The sequence below is a fragment of the Felis catus genome, chromosome A3 (assembly GCF_018350175.1).
Source record: "Felis catus isolate Fca126 chromosome A3, F.catus_Fca126_mat1.0, whole genome shotgun sequence".
NCBI classification, from domain to species: Eukaryota; Metazoa; Chordata; class Mammalia; order Carnivora; family Felidae; genus Felis; species Felis catus.
This window is the reverse complement of record NC_058370.1, coordinates 95,266,709-95,288,619: the sequence shown is the minus strand read 5'-3', so window position 1 is coordinate 95,288,619 and position 21,911 is coordinate 95,266,709. Positions and strand designations below refer to the sequence as shown.

The 21,911-nt window shown below is 39.3% G+C and overlaps 1 protein-coding gene and 1 non-coding gene across 7 annotated transcripts in view; both read right to left on the bottom strand.

Moving 5' to 3' along the window:
• Positions 1–21,911, bottom strand: part of CTNNA2 (catenin alpha 2) — a 1,116,872-nt gene that overhangs the window by 725,202 nt on the left and 369,759 nt on the right. The window lies entirely within an intron of this gene.
• On the bottom strand, positions 12,260–12,471 carry LOC123384690. Its single transcript, XR_006596151.1, has one exon. It is a non-coding gene; the product is annotated as a small nucleolar RNA U3 (small nucleolar RNA).

Genomic DNA, 21,911 nt, shown 5'->3' with positions numbered 1-21,911 from the left:
TTGATCAAAGCTCTCTCTTCAGTGTAGAAGGCAAACGCATGAGCTTGTGCAAACAGAAGATAAGCTATCCTGTAGTGGGTTTTGGCTTAAAGACCAGCTTCACATTTGTGCTTAGATCTTAGAAAGAAGATGCTTCTTACTTAACTCAGAATAGTGCTACTCAGACCCTGTATCTTGTACACTAGTAACCCTCCCAACAGTGTCAAAAAATCACAAAGAGACCTCAGTATAGTGGATGGCTTTGCAGGGTATATGATGGGAGATTCCCAAAGGAAGGCTGAAAGGAGAACATTGGTGTTCCTGCCACACTGGCTATCTGTACCAGAGCTGTGTCCGCAGTGACTCTTTCCAAGGGCATCCCTTTGAATTCTCTTTCTCACTCCCTCTTTCTACTGCTTTTGATTAATGCATTTATGATAATTTTATCATGTAACATGCATTAAGTACTGATATTCTAACTAAACACCTGATGAAGATATAATCAGACTATTTTATAGAGATTATTGATCTTCAAAGAATTTTTTTTTCTTTTAGAGAGATAGCACATGTGCTTAAGCAGAGAAGAGGGGCAGAGGGAGAGAGAGAAGGGAGAGAAGGAGAGACAGAGAGACACAAGGAATATCCCAAGCAGGCTCCAGGCTCAGGGTAGGGCCTGATGTGAGGCTCCATCCAACGACCATGGGATCATGACCTGAGCCAAAATCAAGAGTCAGATGCTCAACCGACTGAGTCAGCCAGGTGCCCCTCTAAGAACTCTTTTGCAGAAACTCCTATTCACATAAAACATAATGAAAATCATTCGTTCTGCTTAGAGGTTTCAAGAGACTCTTCAGCATCATATACCAGTTCTATCACAGATTTTTTTTATTATATGTTGTACTAAAAATATAAAGAAGTGCCAATTTGATGAAAATATACAGAGGTAAATTTGAACTCTTCAGGAAGAGCAACTGTGAAACAGTTTCTGTGCAGAACAGAGGAAAATGTACTACTGTCATTAGAACATTACTTCCTAAATTATTTTCCATGGAACACTGAGCTTAGAGATGTAATGTTTTGATGAAAAAATAAGGTTTCCCTGGCCAATATGTTTTGAAAATACTGCAAGGCTCAGAGGAAATTATCACATGACATGCTTTAGGGGAGTTATGCATTAAAGGAGTCAATTTACAGCAGCATTCCTCAGACCTGTTTGAGCAAAGAGAGGGTTCCATTTACAATGTATGCATTACCTAGGACAACCCAACACACTTTAGGAAACATGGAAACATCAGCGGAATGATCTTCCCCCTTGCCACGACCCAAGGCTGTCATGAGAGTAAATGCACTAAGGCAGTGAGCTTGAAAAACGCCGCATAAAAATTACACTGTTCATCACATTTCTAATGGAATTATTCATTATTTATAGATTACAGGGGAAAAACGTTTCAAACAATTTCCCCGGAAAAGAAACAGTAAATGTACAATATTCTCTTCTGTATCTGGGGTGGAGACAGGAAGCATTGCAACGATAGACAGGAAGGGCTGCCAGGGAGAAGCCACTCAGGAGAGAACAGGCATAAAGGTAAAGGGAAGTGTGCATGGGTGTGTGTGCATTGCCTATGTGTGTTTCTGAGTGGGTGGCTTTATGTTGTATGTAATGGGCGGAGGGGGATGATGTGTGGTGTAAGGGAGGGCGCATGGGTTGGTTGTGTGGATGATGGGTATGTGTTCAGAAAACTGGCCAGATCTCAAACAGGCTTTAAAAAATAAGAAAACACGCACGCACACACACACAGCCAAATGAATCCAGAGGCTTAAGGACTAGAAGAAAAGACTATTTATAGTTGCTAAAGCAATAGGAAAAAAAAAAAAAAAAAAAACTCCTCGAACTGAATCCTGATCAAGAAATAGAAAGAATGAATGTCAAAGCTGAGAGAGGGAGAAATATTTGCTTCTGCAGTATTTGGGAATGACTTAAGACAGGCTGTTTAAACACCTAGGTGTCTCTGCTAGCACACTTCAGGGTCATTTCAGACAGGTAAAAAGCCTCTTTCCTGCATTAGTACAGCCTGTCTTCGACTCTCTGTGTGGCTGCCCTCTTCTGGCGGGAAGGGGCGTAGCAGCGTTCTGGATCAAAACTCTCCTGGTCATGGAGTATTTTAAAAGTTGGTAACAGGCTAACACCAGAGAAGGGCAAGGCCAAGGCTTTCTCTCTGCCTTTAGACAAAGGTGCGCCCCTGTGATAGAATTTTATACTGTTTCCTACTATTCTGACTTATTTTAATCCACTGAGATTTTACATTTTAAATGTCTAAGTCTCTTGTTTGCCTTCTTTAAGCTCATTTAATCTTTTTATCCTTTTGATCTCTTAGTTCCATCTTATATTGTCATTTTAGCTCATTTTAAAATGGCAGGCCTACATTTCTCAATCTTTTTCTTTTTAAAAATGAGACTTTAATTTCTTTCTATGTCCTCTATTTTTATTCTGCTTTTTTGACTTGCATAATATTTTGTGTTTTGTGAGTTTTACTTACCGTGTTCTTTATTAACATCTTTACTTTTAGAAAATGATTGTTTCATTCTTACAGTTTAAGGAGTGACAATTGGAAAGAAGAGCCTTAAAGACAGCAGCCATAACAATTCATCCCCAAGCAAAGAAGGCTAGGATACTATTCTTCCACCAAGTAAGTCAGTGCAGTAATGGTCTATTACATAATTGATCTCCCATTATTTCTACTGTTGAATTCTATAAAAAATTTAACCTGAAATAATTTAGGAGTCCATACAGTTTAAGTCCAGTACCCAGAATAATACATATACCTTCTTCACCTCACATACCGTTATTAGAAGACACCTGCTTTTGAATCACAGCTATCGTCCATTCTCCCTACAGGGAGATATGTGATCTCGGTTTCAGTACAATCATGGGATGAGTCATGCCTGATGCAGGCTGGTACAGTAGGAGGCAGCCAAGAGACCTCTGTAAAGCAAGAGGCTGTATACATTACAAATGGTTTGAGAGGTCTACAATTCTGTGCTCTTGATATTACTATATCTAATGGAAGAGAAAAAAATGACACCAGGGATGTTGTGCCATGGTCATTCAGGATTTGACCTCAGGATTTGAACACAAGTCTTTTGACTTTAAGCCCAGCATTGCTATATCAGATTGCCCACAATTGGCTGAAATGATTCTAATTAATCACAATCATAAAAAAAAAAAAACAACTATTTCATACATCAGCTATGCCACTCTCCTAAACCAAATATAATGGCATGAGTATCATCTGTCATACTGTTTTTTGTCGTGTGGGTCACCTTGTCCAATCACTAACTGAGAGTACAACCATTCATTCCAAAATTGGCATCAGTTGGTATGGATATCTGAAGGCAGAGACTAAATAATCCGTTATTTCAAGAGGTTTACTGTCCACTCAAAAATAAAACCAAAAGCATGCACAACCAATCCTAATTTGGAGAACATACCAATGATGCTGAGGGATCACTGAGTAATGGCAATTTGGGAGGTGGGAGGTAAAGACATGTTTCCGGAGATTATCCCTTAGCTGAGGCATGAAGCAGGAAAAGTACTTGACCAAGCAAAGTCAGGGGCAGGAATTGGGAACAAATGCATGGAGATGAAGGATATCATGGCTTATGAAGAATATCACAAGAGGTTTATTGAAGCTGAAGTGTCAAGCGTGAAGTCACAGGTTTGGTGCCATGGAGGTGCCCCAATCAGTTCTCCTTTAAGAGAAACTTCCACGTGAGCACAGTTAATGGACTGCTTCCATCTGTGTACCTATAGACCCATCACCGTTCCATAAGAAGCCACACTTGACCCCAGGTAGCCTTTGTCAATTGCCAAGCCCAATCAGGCCGCTTTTGCATGATGGGGACTTGCCCAACAGGCAACCTCTGCTCTTGCTCTGGATTTTCCTCTGGCCTGAGACATTGTCACAACTGTGTTGAGGCTCTTCCTACAAAATCCGTTTCTTCTTTCTCTCCTTGCACAAGTGTTTGACCTGCACTGCAGTCAAAAATCTCTCTCAGCTGATTCTGCTGGTCCTCTCCCACTTTACCCTTCACAGGAAAATCTTATGTATCTGATCCCACTTACCTTGGCATTTGCTTCTCCAAAGATGTGAATGGACCAAAATAGGAATAGGAGACAGAGTTTGTGAAAAGAGCCCAGCCATATTCTGAGAGACTTCTATGCCATGTTAGCAAGATTTCACTTTGTCAACCCTACTTCAGACAATGAAGAGTCATCAAGAGTTTGAAACATGAGAGTCATATAATCCTGGTTGGTTTTATTATTTTTTTTATTTTTTTTTTTAATTTTTTTTCAACGTTTTTTATTTATTTTTGGGACAGAGAGAGACAGAGCATGAATGGGGGAGGGGCAGAGAGAGAAGGAGACACAGAATCGGAAACAGGCTCCAGGCTCCGAGCCATCAGCCCAGAGCCTGATGCGGGGCTCGAACTCACGGACCACGAGATCGTGACCTGGCTGAAGTCAGATGCTTAACCGACTGCGCCACCCAGGCGCCCCAATCCTGGTTGGTTTTAGAAAGCTTCCTCTGGCAGTTAGGGAATTAGCTTTGGCAGGACTAAAAGTAGAATTCTTCAGAGCAATTGCCAAGCCTTTAGAACCCCCCCAAAAAATGGGGAGAGTACAAGATTGTATTTATGCAGATAAAGAGTACATATTGCAGGACACAATTCAACCTGCAAAATTTGAAGATATACATGCTATGAGAATAAAGAATAAACCATCAAAGATAAAACCTAAATTTATAGCATGGGCAACATGCACAGGGCATGAGTCAGCAAGCTATATCCTGGATGTCAGCTTCCTATTTTGTAAATAAAGTTTTATTAGAACACAACCAGTCCTGTTCGTTTACATACTGGCCATTTTCACACTACAATGGCAGAACTGAAACGTTTGGACAGAGACTGTGTGGCCCACAAAGCTTGGAATATTTACGACTGATCCTTTAAGAAAACATTTGCTGACCTTGACAATCATAAAAGATAGCAGGTGAAGAAGAGTAGGTTTAACGTGCCTGTGTTTCATTTATGTGGAAAAGTCTGGTGGAAAGTTGGCTGCAAGGGTATGAAAAAGGGCCATCTATAAAGATGCAGGACCATCAGAATAAAGGCGGCAGCAGAAGCCATGAAAATGAATACAATATCCCCAGGGAAAATAACAGCATGAATAGTGAGTCCAAGACACAACATCAGGAAGCCCTCAATGTATAATAGGCAAAAGGAGCTCACAAATGATACTAAGAATGGCCAGAGAGTTCTGACTAGATCCCAGAGATTTCATGAGCACAGTTGACAAAACAGTAGGGAAGTCTACAAAGAGAGCAAGTAAGATCAAGACTGAAAATACCCATTGAGTTTGAAAGCTAAGAAGTTACTGGTGATAAATCAGGCGTTCATGTGTGCATATCTGTGGGCTGTACACATTTACAAATACATTAATCCAAAAGCCACAGACACAATGTAAAATAATAGAAGCAATCTAATGTTGAAACAAAACAAAAAAAATTGCAAATTTATAAAAATTATCTAATATCTTTCTGAAGGTTCTAGAAAACACAATTAGGAAAGGTAAAGAAGGGCATTAAAAGTTGAAAGAAGGGGTGCCTGGGTGGCTCAGTCGGTTGGGCATCCAATCCGGCTCAGGTCATGATCTCACCGTCTGTGCATTCGAGCCCCGCATCAGGCTCTGTGCTGTCAGTTCGGAGCCTGGAGCCTGCTTCGGATTCTGTTGTCTCCCTCTCTCTCTGCCCCTCCCCCACTCATGCTCTGTCTCTATCAAAAAATGAATAAACGTTAAAAAAATTTTTTTTAAGTTGAAAGAAGAAGATAAAATAATTTTTGGAGATGTTATACCTATTAACTTGGAAAAAAATAAGAATCAACCAAAAACTCACTACAAATTAATTTTTTCATAAAGCCACTGGTATCAATATGCAAAATTAACTGCCTTCATATATACAAGGAATATCCAATGGTAAGACCCAATTTACAATAACAAGAATTGCAAAACAAAACACAAGGGAAAAAATGCACTTAGATGTCCATTAGAGGAAGCAAGTAATGTGCTTAAGGAGAGAAGTAATTGTCCAGCCTCAGAGCAAAATGCAGAGCTGAAATTGCAACACATTCCCTACAGCTCCAGAGTCTATGATCTAGCCACTGCATTACATTGTTTCTTTCATGTATCCTTTGGCATGCATGATGCCAATCACCATGAGGAAATTAATGAAATAATCACTTCTCCATCTCAGATACTCAATGGTGGTAGTACATGGTTGTTTTATACACTTTAAGAAGGTATGCAAACAGTCAATGATTACCAGGGATAAAAGCTCTCAAATGCTAGTTCACCCTATTCGTAATTACTCATCTGTTTCAAAGTAGTCTGCATGTATTATGTTTGTCCTACCAAGAGGTGAAACACAAATATATCTTAGTCTTTCTTTGGCCAGGAATTAACTATCTTTAAGCTGAATTTGTATCTAATTGTACTCAAAGCCATAACTGAGCAAGCATGACATACCAAGTAAAATCTGGAGCGTAACAGTGAAGTGTTTAGCTACAGTTACCCCAGAAGAAAGACTCTAGCATAGGGGCACCTGGGTGGCTCAGTGGGTTAAGTGTCCGACTTCGGCTCAGGTCATGACCTCACGGTTTGTGAGTTTGAGCTCCGCGTGGGGCTTGCTGCTGTCAGCCTAGAGCCTGCTTCAGATTTTGTGTCCTCCCCTCTCTGCCCCTCCCCTGCTCGTCCTCTGTGTCTCTTTCTCTTAAAAATAAACATTAAAAAAGAAAGAAAAAGAAAGGCTCTAGCATATACCTAACTCCAATGGAGTGGTTTTATACTCACATATTAAGTTCCCAAGATTCTTAATGCCCAGATGAGAAAGGTCAAACTTTTTTTTTTTCTTTAGGAACCAAGAAACTGCTTGTTGAAAAGTGGGACAAAATTTTACTTATGATCTTCAGATTTTCTGGCTCTCAATGTCAGTTAAACCCTTTAGATAATAACTTAGTCACCTCAAATACATACAGAATTTTCAAAATTCCAAAAAAGAAAACAATTTTATGAAATAAATTATGTACTGATTTAATGATTCATTGCCCCAAGTCTAATCTTATAAACATGGAAAAGGCCAAAAGCAAATGCTAATGGTATGAGAAAATCCTGTGGCTTTCTTAGTTGTCTGTGACAACCCGGGAAGATAAATGTGTCCTGGGATTTTTACTACCTTCATAGTTCAAGGTAGCAACCAAAAAAAATAAATAAATAACTTGTGCTGTTCTACCTCATATACACCAGACCCTCACCAGCTGCTGTGCAAAGTATTCTGAATCAAACAAGTAGGAAACAAAGTCAACAGGCCTTTGTGCAGTTATTCACTTTCCTTTTCTGAAGATCTTTAAAAAAAATCTGAAGGAAGATAACATCAGTCAGACTTATTCTTTTAAAGAAGCAAGTTATTCTGATATGAAGTAATTAAAGCAGTTAATCAGGAAATCTCAAGAACAAGGCATGGTTAAGTGAGGCACTATGTCTCCTTTAATTATTCTGAGCTTTCCCCAGGAAAAGAGAACAATGTGTACGTGTCTTCACTTCCTTTCCCCTGTACCTTCATCCTCCGTTCACTCTCTTATTTGACTCTGCAGATTTAAGTCGTTCACCTGGTCTCCGGGATCACTGGGCAGGTCCTGTTTCACTTCTACCACAGTCCTTCCTTCCTTCTTCCCTCCCTCCCTCCCTGTCTCCCTAGTTTAAAATTCAACAGTCCCTCTGTTTTCAAAGAGTACAAGGCCGTTTTGTCTGGCGGCCACAGGGCCTTAGCCTCAGTGAAATTTGAAGAGACTGGGTGTGCCTAGGGAAACCCAAGTTTTGGGTTAGTTTACAGCTTCATGCCTCTTAGAAATGGTCTAGATCACAGAAGGTCTCAGAGAGCCCTAGTGGGATTAAGGTGTGTTAACACATCTAATGTTATTGCTGTATTAATTATTGTGAAATACTGATGCAATCAGAAACAAAACAAGTGAGCAAATCCTGGTAATACCTATTAACTATTTACTACAGTGTTATCTAAACGAGGTCTGTTATCCCCTTAACAATATCTGACTAGTAACCCCCAAGGCAGTCTCTGAGTTGCCCATTAAAATGTCTACTGACAAAGGGAAAATAATGGAATTTCATAGCACTGACAATGGAGGATGAAAGCCAGCTATGGACAATGAAGCATGATCATAATTCTGACTCCAAGTGCCTTATATACTTCTTTTAAAGACTGAAGTTTAAGATAAGAGCATAAATCAAGACCACTTTAATAAATTAACTAGGGTTTCTAAGTCAAAAGCATGTTATTCGTTCAGTGTTGAACATTCATTCTCCCTGTAGTGTATCAATAATTAACACAGAAACATTTTCATCTTTTCATTCTGTGCCAAGCTCTCCTGATGAGAATCTTTCTATCTTTACACGAAAAGTTTCTTTTGGCCTAATTGAGGTAACATTTGGAATGGAAAACATTAAGGACTTTGAGTTTTAATTATCTATGTTTTATTAAGCTACAAAAACAAACAAACAAAAAACCTCTAACCTCCGTTTTAGATTTGACTTAAAATTGCACAGTACCTTATTGATTTCCTCTCTTTCTTCTCAGGCATATACTTAAAAATAAACTAATTATTCCATTTATCTACTTAAGATATTATTTGCAATTAAACAGCTCAGTTTAATTGGAAATAAATGACAATGATAATGACTTGATAATTATACAGCACGTTTTATTCTTAGATATTTAATTTTTTTTAAAGAGAAATCTAAGCGCACAGGAATTTCATTTGAGAGGAGAAACTGATTATTTAGGAAGACAGAGTTATTTACTAAAGTTAAAGCACAAAAAACAATGAGTGAAAGTCCAGTTATGGGATGTCCCTACCTGACGTTATAGGCCAGTGGAAGCTGGCTGCATTTTCCCTAATTCCACCTGTGAATGTTGCTGAGTTGCTGTGGGCGTTTCATGACCATAGTTTCAAGTTCTGACAAGAACAGTGGTTGACAACTAACCACAGTAAAACAGGGCAAAGGTAATCATCCTTAGTTTTACCTTATGGACTGATAGGAAAGCCAGTGTGCAAAATGCATTTAATTGAGTCAAATATTTAGAGAGCCAAAAAAAGAAAACTTACTTTACCCTCTTGCTGAAAATACAGTCACAGTCTCTTTTCTCTCCTTCAACTCTCTACATTGTCAACTTTTTTGTTTTAAGGTTATTTATTTATTTTGAAAGAGGAGAGAGAGAATCCCAAGCAGTCTCCGTGATGCCAGCAAAGAGACTGGGCAATGCAGGGCTCTATACCAGAAACTGTGAGATCACAACCTGAGCCAAAATCAAGAGCAGGGTGACTAACTGACTGAGCCACCCAGGTGCCCCAACCATCTTTTTAATCCGGCTCTCATACTCTCTGCCCTGCATATGGGACTTACCACAATTTGCCATCCACTCCTCAAGTTGACTCGCCTATGCTTAACAAGCTCTGCTTTACTGTGGTTCTCCTTATACCCCTCTCAGTGCTCCTCCTCTTGTTTCTTCCTCATTTCTTCTTCCTCACTCTACCCCAGTAGCTGGTATATCGCAAGGTCCTGCTCCTTGTCCTCAGAAGTTCTCTCAACACCTCTTTCTTAGAGAGCTCAATGCTTTCCATGCCTTAGCCACCACCTGCTTGTGAATGAGAACTTAAGTTCCACGTGCAGTTCTGACCCTTTGAGACCCAGACCCTTATTTATACTTACAGCTGGATGCACACTGAACATCCCCATAGGGACGTCCATCACCTCAAGCATAACATGTTTAAGAACAAATTCCTCACCCTCCAAAGCCTAACGTCCTCATTTCTATGGAAGAAAAGCAGAATCAGGAGGGAAACAGAAACCCATAATCTCGCTCTAGTCTCCTGGTGCACTAACGAGAAACCAGAATCAGTGAGGAAATCTCACTTAACAAAAATAAAGGCAAGGCATCTCAAACAGGGTAAGTGACTTGAAGACCACACAGTGAAAACCTCCAGTCTCTGCCTCCAAAGCCCCTGTACTTGGAGCCACATCCTCTCGGGGACTTTTGTGAAAACATCAAGCATCAGGAGAATCTAAGGCCAGGGGTTAAACAGTACAGAGTTAGACGGTGGGGATTCAAATCCTGACCGCAACTCCTGCTAACTGTAACTTCTAGCTGAGCAGGCTGCTTAAATGATGAGGGTTTCTTCATTTGAAAAATAGAACTAGCAGCAGTATCAGTATCTAGACTGTAGGATTGCTAATAATTTATGTAAAAAGCTCGAAGAGTATAGGACACATAGAATTAATAAATATTAGCGATTAGGCCATTTGAAATAGCTTTCTTAATGTAATAGTGCATATTTCCATTGTCATTATGTTCTCCATTCCCTATTCAGACCACTATCACCTCCCATCGATTCCACCATCAAGACTCCAAATTCGTCTCTTTTCTTGTGCAACTCTTTTCCCCCCAACAAACCACTCTCAAAATTCTGTTGAATCATATTACCCCACTGGCCCCAAATCATCAATGCCTCCCCAACTACCTAATCACCAACCATTTGACAATTTAAGATGCTATAATCTCACCTGGTGGTTCTCTATTTCCATCATCTCTTTGAAAATATGTCAAAATCCCCTATATAACTAAGCCATGTGTTACAATTTTCCTCCAATCAGGATGTCATTTTCAGCAAGTATAGCCAAAAGAAATTCAAGCTCACAATGATTACTTCATGTTTAAGGTACCCCCCCCCCAGCCCTCAGGATTCTCAACAATTTGACACCAGTCCCTGCTTCTCAAACTTCATCCCCCAGGACTCCCCTCGTGAACCACTGGATCCAGCCACAGAAGTCCCTGACTGCCTCACTCCATCCCCATGATGTTTCATGTGTTCCCACAGTTAATTATTCTGTTAAATATTCCAGTGACTTCCTCCTTGTTGCTTCTGTGAAGCTCCCGTTGGACCCTTCTCAGGTAAGACTCCTCTGCGTGTACAAGGTTCTCTCAAGTCCCATTATTGAAATCCTTGTCATTTATCCAGCCTACCCATGACTCTTATGTGACATTATGTATTGTTAGTGGTGTGTGTGTGTGTGTGTGTGAGAGAGTGTGTGTGTGTGTGTGAGTGTGTGTGAGAGAGAGAGAGAGAGAGAGAGAGAGAGAGAGAGAGAACGCGCACACACCGATTAGGAAGCTTTCCTTACAATTCAGTATCTTCTGGACCCAGCTGAGTGCTTCACACACAAGCAGATAAATACTTGATGATTAACAGATGATTTAGGGTTCATAAACAAAAATGTCATTTTTCCTACTTTTATCAAAAGGCCTCTGGAGCATTACATGGCACTATAGTGAACCTAGTATTTGCAGATGAATCCAGGTGGGTGGCCCTTCAGTCAGCGAAGCACCTATTGGTCTACCCTGATATTTGACATGGCTCAGTGAGCTTGAGATTCAGAATTACCGACATGGGGTACATCACCTCTTGTGATGACAAATGTCACTTCTGTGGTCAGTGTGAGGCAGACTAGCTGAGGCCACTAAATCCTCCGGTTGGTGAACCGCCACTGTAAAATCCTTGATCCCGATTTATCTGAAAAAGCTTTTCTGAACTTCCAGAGGGTAGAAGCTACACCAGTAAGCATTCACAACGTGTGCACCTAAGTATAGACGGTTTATGTGAAGAGGGGAGTGTTACTGAGAGCAGCAACGTCACATACTTGAAAGTCTCACATGCAGGTTTGATTAAACCAGGGTCAGTTAGCAATGGCTTATGAGCCAAGTTAGGCCTGGCTATGCATTTTTGTATGGTTTATGGGCAAAGAATGTCTTTTACATTTATTTAAATTCTTTTTTAGAGGGAGCGCCTGGGTGGCTCAGTTGGTTAAGTGTCCTACTTCGGCTCAGGTCATGATCTCCCAGTTTGTGAGTTAGAGCCCCGCGTCAGGCTGTGTGCTAACAGCTCAGAGCCTGGAGCCTGCTTCGGATTCTGTGTCTCCCTCTCTCTGACCCTCCCCTGTTCATGCTCTGTCTCTGTCTCAAAAATAAAGGTTAAAAAAAAAAAATAACAGTGTCCCAAGGCCACTGCTAGATCCCGTCACTTAAAAATAAATAAATAAATAAATAAATAAATAAATAAATAAATAAATAAATAAATAAATTCTTTTTTTAGAGAAACTACTCAGACAACGGGCCACTTTCCTCTTAGTCCCCCAAAGGAGGAGGGAACAATCATCAATGACAAGGGCAGCTGTAGAAACAACACCCAGAGTCAGCTTCACAGTCAGGAAGGGACACTATTCCTCCTCCTCATGCTTTCAGGGACTCCACACTTAGAGAAACTTCTCTAGTGACAAACTTTAGAAACAATCCCTGAAAGTACAGTCTTCACATGTCCAATCATTGAAAAATCCATGGTCCTACCAACACGTCCCAGTTCTATCTAAAATTCCCTCCACTGTGATGTCCTTAAATATAAAAAAGATTAGGGGCGCCTGGGTGGTTCAGTCAGTTAGACATCCGACTTCAGCTCAGGTCGTGATCTCACAGTTTGTGAGTATGAGCCCTGCGTCAGGCTCTGTGCTGACAACTCAGAGCCTGGAGCCTGCTTCAGATTCTGTGTCTCCATCTCTCTCTGTGCCTCCCCTGCTCGTGCTCTCTCTCTCTCACTCTCTCTCAAAAATAAATAAATATTTAAAAAAATTAGCAACAAGGGAAAAGAATGAAGATATAACACGAACCCAAGAATTCAGCAACTGCGTAATTCATTACTGGATTATCAAAGGTTGAATTTTTTTTTTTTTAGTTTAATAATAGGAGAAACAAACTTCTTATCCCAGAAATTAGTTACACTACAGGTCTGTGGTTTGGAATGTTAAATTATCCATTTAAAACAGAAAGTCAATTTATATTTCTCAGAAGCAATTATGACTTAATTGCTGTTATCAACCTAATAAATTACTAGGTGATTTCCACAAACTGGTTATACACTCAAATTTCATGTCTGATGAAAGAATAATTGTATCAATATTCTGCAAATATGAAAAGGAAATTGGCTCATTGGTCACAAGGGAAAGGCATACACCTTGAGTGTAAACTCATCTATCTTTTTCTGTCTTTTTTTAAGCAGACAAATTAAAATGGGAAAGAAACAGTTTGTGTCTCACAGGAATAATGTGCAATATGTTAATTGCTTTTCAAATACCATAGCATGGCTCAAAAAATATTCTTTGTGTCTAATGAGAATGTCATGTACTCTTGTGAGCTCTGTATTTTAATGTACATCTACTGACAACAAGTTCAATTACATAGATTCTTTTTATAACACAAGAAAACAGATACCTGAAAAGGGTTAACCCAACCCTGAAGATCATGAATTTCTTTTGGAACATAACAATGGTCATGAAGACATGGAACATCTATTGTAGAGAATATAGCATATGGCAATAGTCCAGAAAGCTAAGAAGAAATTTTAAGTGGATAAATCATAGCCACTAAGATCAAAACAGTGAGCATATTCATTTCGGTACCCATTCAAGAAACATTTATGTCATGTCTGTGTGCTAACTGTGCAGATGAAAATATAAATGAGACCTGGTTTTTAATCTCCCCGTGCTCACATTTGGAAACATGAAACCAGAGACATAGTAACGTATTTAATATTAATATGCACCAAGTATAATACTAACATCAAAGTAACTGGTTTCATTGTTTAGAGAATTAAGCTTCAAAAACTAAGCTACTCAAAGACGGATGAATATAAATATATTAGGTTAAAAAGAGAAGGAAGTTCAGACAGAGAAAATACCATGAGTGGCAGCACACAAACGAAATAGCCACTCTACATCTGACGACAAACAATTGTAGCAGAACATAGAATGGAAGGCAAAGAAAAGTAGGATAGGAAATGAGAGAGGTAGTCAGGGGCCTACTGAAATAATTTGATGCCATGCTAAGAACTTTAAAGTTTATCCTGAAGATGGAATTTTGCTGGTAAATAATGCAAAGCACCCTGTTTGCATTTTTGCAAAGGCAGACTGTCAGAGATAATGGAATATAAGGGAAGAAGTTGGGAGGGGGAGCAGGACAAGCAGTTAGGAAATTATTGCAATGATCCAGGCAAAATACATGGGCCTGAACTAGCCAGTGGTCAAAGATGAAGGTGTGAGGCCAAAGCAAGAGTTGTAAAAGGAACTGAATCAGAGGATTTCAAGATAAACTGAGGAGGAGAGTGGAGAAGACTCTCAATTTTCTGGATTGAATGATCACATTAAAAACAAAGACAGTACCTTTAGCTAAAAGAAAAATACAAGAAAATTTAGCATTGATGAGAGATAAAAAAAAAAAAAAACAACTAGATTTAGTCTGAGAACTTTTTTAGATGCTTGAAGTCATCCAAATTAACATGTCACGTATGCAGCCGGACATAGGTCTGGAGCTCGGGAGAGGTTGGTACTACAGAAACACATGTGGGGTACAAGAGATTCCAAGAAAAGAGGCCGTTTAGTGGGAATCAGGTGGGGCAAAGGACAGAGGTCTAGGGAAAAGCCTTATTTAGGTGGCAGGAAAGAAGAGAAAACCAAGGATACTGAGGTATAATGGTCAGAGGCAAGAAAAAAAAGGAAGCAAAATGAGGTTATTCATGGAAGTCCAAGGGAACAGGATGTTGAAGGAAGAAGTCATCTGTGGAAAGAGATGCTTAGGATGACAAGGGTTAGCTCCAAAGTTAAACCTACCCAAGTGGCTGGTTCCTAAGGCAGATGGCTTGATGACTTTAAGCTCTCCAAAATCGAAGATTCCAAGATAAAAGATATATTGATTCTAACCTAACCTTTGACCTTGCTAAAGTACATGGCAAGGTCAAATAGCTATTATTCTATTGCTATAATTATTATGTATCATTTTAAATTATTATCAACAACTTTTCACTATATCAGTACCTTTCCTCCTTCCTTAAATGTAAGTTCTGACAGTAATCACAACCCTTTGGCCAAAATGACTGACTCACTTGGCCTCATCTGCTATCCAGCAGGTACTGTCATTCCTTCATCCATATTCTTAATTTCACAAACACTTCTTGAGAGCTTACTAAGTGTGAGGCAGTGTTATGTACCAGAACTGAAACTGCTACCACAAAGTAATTTCTTTAATGGGACACAATTCAAAAGTATAGGAATTATTAAAACACATGAAAAACTTGGACATCTGCTGCTTCTTTTAACTGTTCATGAAAAACTCCACGTGGAAAGGCATGGGTTGGAGTTGCTTGAAAGACAGGAAAAGTCTTATTACTTTTCAGCAATCTGCTAAGGAAAGGCAGCTGTGTTAGCTTTGTTGGCTGGATAAGGGCTGTTTACCTCAGCGTGTAGTACTAATTGTTAGTTCCTTTTGGTCTCTTCTTTTAGTCTCTCTCAATTTATCGATATTGCTATGTTCTTTCTGCCACTGAGACTCCTCTTGCTTTTCCCTATAGCCTCTCACCCCTCACCCTTGCCAACATCTCAATGGAAAAATTAATGGCTCAGCTCTCCCCACCACTTATCTGTTCTGCACATGGCACCTGTGTAAGGCCTGTACTACATGAATTTAAACTATTAACAATGTGTGTGGTTTTGCCACAGCTATTTATCTGCTAGAATATTCTGCTCCAGCCTGGCAGCAGTTAAGTGATGAGAAAATTAGCCCTTCCTTACTGTAATTTACAAGGCTGTGCAAAGCTTAAGTATGGCACACAGATAGAAAATTGCATAGGAATTCCAAAGGATCTCTCCACTTTTCCCCAGTCCATTCCTGCACACAGATACCCTCCAGGTACTGATTTTAAATTAGTTACTCCTTACATAGGAATATAAAGAGTGGTCACTAAAAGATGACTATTTTATCATACATAACAATTATGCTCAGATAAAATTAATCTGTGTGCAATTCATATTTGCATAATTATAAATGCACAATCATAAATAAAACACAATGGACTTCAGAGGACCACAACAAACAAACTGCAGAATTAGTATTATTGGCATTAGTAAAAGAAATAGATGGTAAATCAAAGTTACTTGACATGATTTGGGAAACTATTTGACGGGTTTGGGTCTAACACAAGTACACACCAGTTTTATACCTTATTTTTTAGCATAGGTTTCACCAATAATAAAACTTTAATTCGCTTTTTCAAGTGTGTGGCAATTTGAATGCAGTTCTTTACCCTTGACTATAAATATCTAATATTGTAGAGTCTATTTCAGGAGATTTGTCAATATCTACTGAATTTATAATATAAAGTTTGTTAAAGTAGCAAACCTTAAAACTCAGTATCTAACTTAACCAAAGAACTGAATGTAGATCATTTTCCAAAAAGAAATCAATGTTAAAAAAATTTTAATGCAAAAATTTAATAAAAACTGTATCTCACTAGCACTTGGGTTAACTCATGTTTTAGTGTTTGCCTCAACCAGTCTACAAAATGTTTTTGTAGATGATGCCATTAATTCTAATAACCAACCTAGGTAACCATTCTACCAATGGAGACACGAAGGCTTAGAGACCTGCTCAAGCACCAGGAAAGACAGAGAGGTAACCAAGTTAGTCCCATTTGAAACACAAGACTAATGGCTTCCTCTGCTTCCAGACCCATGAACAACAGCTGATCTACCCGTATTGTGTGGGGACACTAGAAAGAATTTTAAATTTTCTTGTCAGACAGAGCAGAAGAGAAACATGGACACTTCTGGTTTTTAGAAAGAAGTTAGTAGCAATGTGAGAAAATGGGCTGAAGAAGGTTGGAAGGATGGAAAGAAAACCACTTGCTAGGCCACTGTCGAGATATGACAGGAAGATCTGGCAGAACCAAGTACTCCAAAATATTTATTTACTACTAATCATGGGTGAAAGATGACTAGGTGGAGGAGACTGCAATAGAATTTTCTCCTCAAGGATTTCCCAGCCCTATCTTGCAAGTAAGACTTGTATTTATGACCCTCATAAAATGTGATAAAGGCTAATGAAGGGGGGACAGATGAGGTCCTTTGGAAATTTACTTAGGAAATTTCGGTGTAAAAAGGAACATTATTTCTCAAATATTAGAGCTTCTGTAAAATACAACAAGAAATTACCCCCAGTGATTTCCTCCCAATAATATCTTGCAAAGTCAGAATGTCCACCTGTGAGGGATGCTAGGTACAGACTTTCTATCTTATGGTAAGTTAACCACATGACCTCCAGTGTCTTTACCAACTCTGAAGTTTTATGGAGCTCCCAAGAACAAAAAAGCCTTTGTGATGAATTAGCTTCAAAAATGAATAGATTCTGCAGGTTTCACTCCCTCTTACTCCTCAAGAATACTTAGTACCTTATGAAAATGTCCTAAGTTTTCTTTGTTCACACCATCTAATTGAACACCACTTTTCCCCCCACCTTTTAAATGTTTCTTAAACTTTATAAAATGCTTGAAAACAAGTATGCAATATTATACCATGATCAACCAGGAACAAACTTGACTCAGGTCACTCAAACTTAGGTAGCTGATTGCTCTAACCTTCTAGTTACAAGACCCAAGTTTTAAAAAACATTTTTTAATATTTATTTTTGAGAGACAGAGAAGACAGAGCACAAGTGGGGGAGGGGCAGAAAGAGATGGAGACACAGAATCCAAAGCAGGCTCCAGGCTCTGAGCTGTCAGCACAGAGCCTGACGTGGGGCTCGAACCCACGGACTGTGAGATCATGACCTGAGCTGAAGTTGACGCTTTATCCGACTGAGCCACCCAGGCACCCCAACACAGTTTTTTTTATGGATGTTACTGTGTAAAGACCGTATTTGGGAAGATTGTGTCGTACCCACAGGCCTTCATCAAATAACACTTTGAACCAGGCAAAACTAGCAAATTAATACATGTGCTGGTGTCATCCCTTTTAAAAAATCTGTAATTCTGGGGGCACCTGGGTGGCTCAGTCAGTTAGGCGACCGACTTCGGCTCAGGTCATGATCTCACAGTTCGTGAGCTTGAGCCCCGCATCGGGCTCTGTGCTGACAGCTCGGAGCCTGAAGCCTGCTTCGGATTCTGTGTCTCCCCGTCTCTCTACCCCTCTGTGTCTCATGCTCTACGTCTCTCTGTCTCTCAATAATAAATAAATGTTAATTTTTTTTTAAATCTGTAATTTTTAGAAATAATTAGGGAAAGAGTGTCTGTTATGTGTGTAAGCATATATAGTAAAGCTGACTTTACCCATTTGACAATTAAGGAGTCTGTGTGCCTGGAGGACAAAGAGAGAACACACACACACAACACAGTAAATGGGGTAAAACACTAACAGCACATGTAAGCTTAAAGAACATGGAGGTATTGATTATTTTTATGTTTGCAGTATATCTGTGAACAGTTTCCAATATTTTCAAGTAAAATATATTTTTTAATTAAGGAATCACTTGTCAAAGTTTGGGAAGAAATATAGGTGAATAAACCCTTAACAGTCATCACAAGCCAAAGAAAAACCATAAACATCTGGTCTGAGTTTATATATGTTATAATTCATACTCATATATATTCACATAAAACATACATTCAGGTTTATTGGGTGTTTTCACTACAATTTTTTTTTTTCAAATTTACCTACTGCAAGGAAGTGATTTCTTAGGTGCTAGAGTGTTAGTATTAAATTTTTCCTTAGCGTTCATTTACTTGGAGAGACAGAGACAAAGCATGAGCAGGGGAGGGGTAGAGAGAAAGGGAGACACAGAACCCAAAGCAGGCTCCAGGCTCTGAGCTGTCAGCACAGAGCCCCACGTGGGACTCAAACTCGAAAAATGTGAGGTCATGACCTGAGCTGAAGTTGAACACTTAACCGACTGAGCCACCCAGGCGCCCCTAGAATGTTAGTATTAAGTCTGCATCTCCCTTGTGTCACTTTGGGCTTATTTCGCTGCTCCAGATTTTAAAAGTGATTCTGGTATGTGAGGCTTGAGAGAGTGTGAAAATAAAACCAGCCTGTATCCACAGACCAAAGGGCGGCCACATTTAGGAGGCTAGTAACAGATCAAGCACATTACCCTTTTCACCCTAGGAGATCTACGTCAGATATCCACAAATGACATCTTTCTTCACATCTGTCAGAGATCTTTGTTTAAAAAAAATGAAAGAAATTTCTGAGAAAACTTTTCTGGTTGATGATGCTTCTGTTTAAATGCTATGCCAAAAAGACTATTTTGAGCAAATGGAGGATTTAAAAATCTTCGCAGCATTCATTCAAACCAATATATGCAAATATTCTTCAGAGTAATACTTGTTTTCAGGTAAAGAAGATTATTAACTTATGTGCAAATCTGGTCAGTTTTGCTAGGTTTAGAAAGTATCCTAGGGGGTCACTGCAATTAGTTCAAACTTCCCAACTAGGAATTCATTTGGTCTTTCAAATAATATGCATAAGCATCTCTTGGAAGAAATGAAGCTGTAAGATGTATTTAGAACAAAAGAAAAATGAAAGGAGGAAAGATCACAGCTTTTTTCTTATGTAGAAAAAATTGTGTACATTATATACAATATATGATCATGAAAGCTTATTTTTAAATTTCTAAACATACATCAAAAACTGAGAAGGAAAAGTAAAAGAAAATAACACCAAGAAGAGGTTCCTAGGCGGCTCAGTTAAGCCTCCAATTCTTGGTATCTGCTCAGGTTGCGATCTCGCGGTCTTGAGATCTAGCCCTGCGTGGGGCTCCACTCTGGGTACAGAGCCTGCTTGGGATGCTCTCTCTCCCTCTCTCTCTGCTCCTCCCCCACTCATACTCTCTCTCAAGATAAATAAACTTAAAAAAAAATAACACCAAGGTCATTACCAGCTTAGTGGCCCTCAGCAATCAGAATAAGCTTAAGAAGTATGATGAAGGCTAAGCATGAAGTACGAAGAGGACAGGAAGACACCTCAGACAGATGTACGTGTGTGTCTCATCCTTTCAGAGAATACACTAAAAGCATGGGCCTGGGAGACAAGCATGTCAGCTGCAGAATTTCTTCAAAGAAAAGCTGTAGGAGAGGCAAACTAGGAAGAGAGGGAGAAGACAGGACCTGTCTGGAAGCCGAACCTGCATAGCAAGCACATTCTTCTTTTTTTTTTTTTTTTTTTTTTAGTGTTTGTTTAGTTTTGAGAGAGAGCGAGTGAGCAAGCAGTGTGAGTGGGGGGCAGAGAAAGGAAACACAGAATCCAAAGCAGGCTCCAAGCTGTCAGCTGTCTGCACAGAGCCTGATGCAGGGCTCAATCCCATGAATCATAAGCCTGAGTCGGGCGCTCAACCAACTGAGCCACCCAGGCACCCCACAAGCACATTCTTCTACTTAGATTGCACCATTACTGGGGGGGGGGGGAATATTTTTAGGGACTTAATAGAAATTGAGAGGACAGCACTTTGTGTACCATTCTTGGCCAATACCTCTGAAATAGAAAGACATATCCATACTTGGGCTAGAAGGATAATTATTTCTATCACTTTGAACTAAGTGAGTTCTTCGGAAATCACTTTCTGCACTCCTAAATTGGGTTATTTTACAAATTGGGTTATATGAACTCAACAATAAAAGGAGATTATTACTAATCTTTGATTGTCTGCATCATCCAGGCATTAGAAATTTCCTCTGATTTACGACTCTATGTTCTATTCCAGGAATATGGATCCATTCTTCTCCTCATCACAACTGAGGGGTTTAATCCTGGAGGTTTTTAAGAGAATATTGGCAATAGAAAAGCTGAGCATTAAGTGTAGGCATTAATAATGTCTTTTCACAGTGTTTTTTCCTTATCTTTTGTATTAGGCTTTTTAAAACAAGTGTCATGCCTTGCTAATTAACTGTGGTAGAGAGTTATCACCTGGGTAGAACATGTTAAAAAATAATTATATATTCCTTTGCGTTGTGGTTCTTGGATGAAGGAAGAACACCAATCTTTGCCATCATTTCATCTTCCATTTTTACCCCTTTCTGTCAGCGACTCTTTTCCTTCTTGGTGTACTAGGAGAATCTTAAGAGACCACCAAACCTGAATAACTCTGATATTTAATAGGAAGATAAAGGGGTCTTTCACCACATCAGAAGCAATGCGAATTACCAAATAAACACAAGGGAGAAACCTACATTCCTAGTGCTAGCACTAGACTTATGATTTCACTCTTTAAAATTCATCCTTGGAGAGGAGCACATGAGTGGCTTAGTCAGTCAAGGGTCCAACTGTTGATTTCAGCTCACAGTTGTGAGATCAAGCCCTACCTCAGGCTCTGCTCTGACAGTACGGAACCTGATTGAGATTTGCACTCTCTCTGCTCCTCCTCTCTCACTCTCTCTCACTCTCAAAATAGACAAACATTAAAAAAAAATTATCCTTGGAGAAAGAGAACCCTTGTACACTGTTGGTGGGAATGTAAATTGGTACAATCACTATGAAAACAGTATGGAAGCTCCTCAAAAAATTAAACACAGAAATACTATATGATCCAATAATTCTACTACTATTTAGCCAAAGAAAACAAACACTAATTTGAAAAGACGTATGAACCCCTATGTTCACTGTAGCATTATTTACAATAGCCAAGATATGGAAGCAACTGAAATGTCCATCAATAGATGGATAAAGAAGATGTGCTGTGTACATATGCATGTACACACACACAGGAATATTACTTAGCTGTAAAAATAGAATGAGATTCTGCCATTTGCAACAATATGGATGGACATAGAAGGTATTATGCTAAGTGAAGTAAGTCAGGCAGAGGAATACAAATACCATATGATTTCAGTTATGTGTGGAACCTAAAAAAACAAAACAAACCAGAAATGGACTGAAGGGT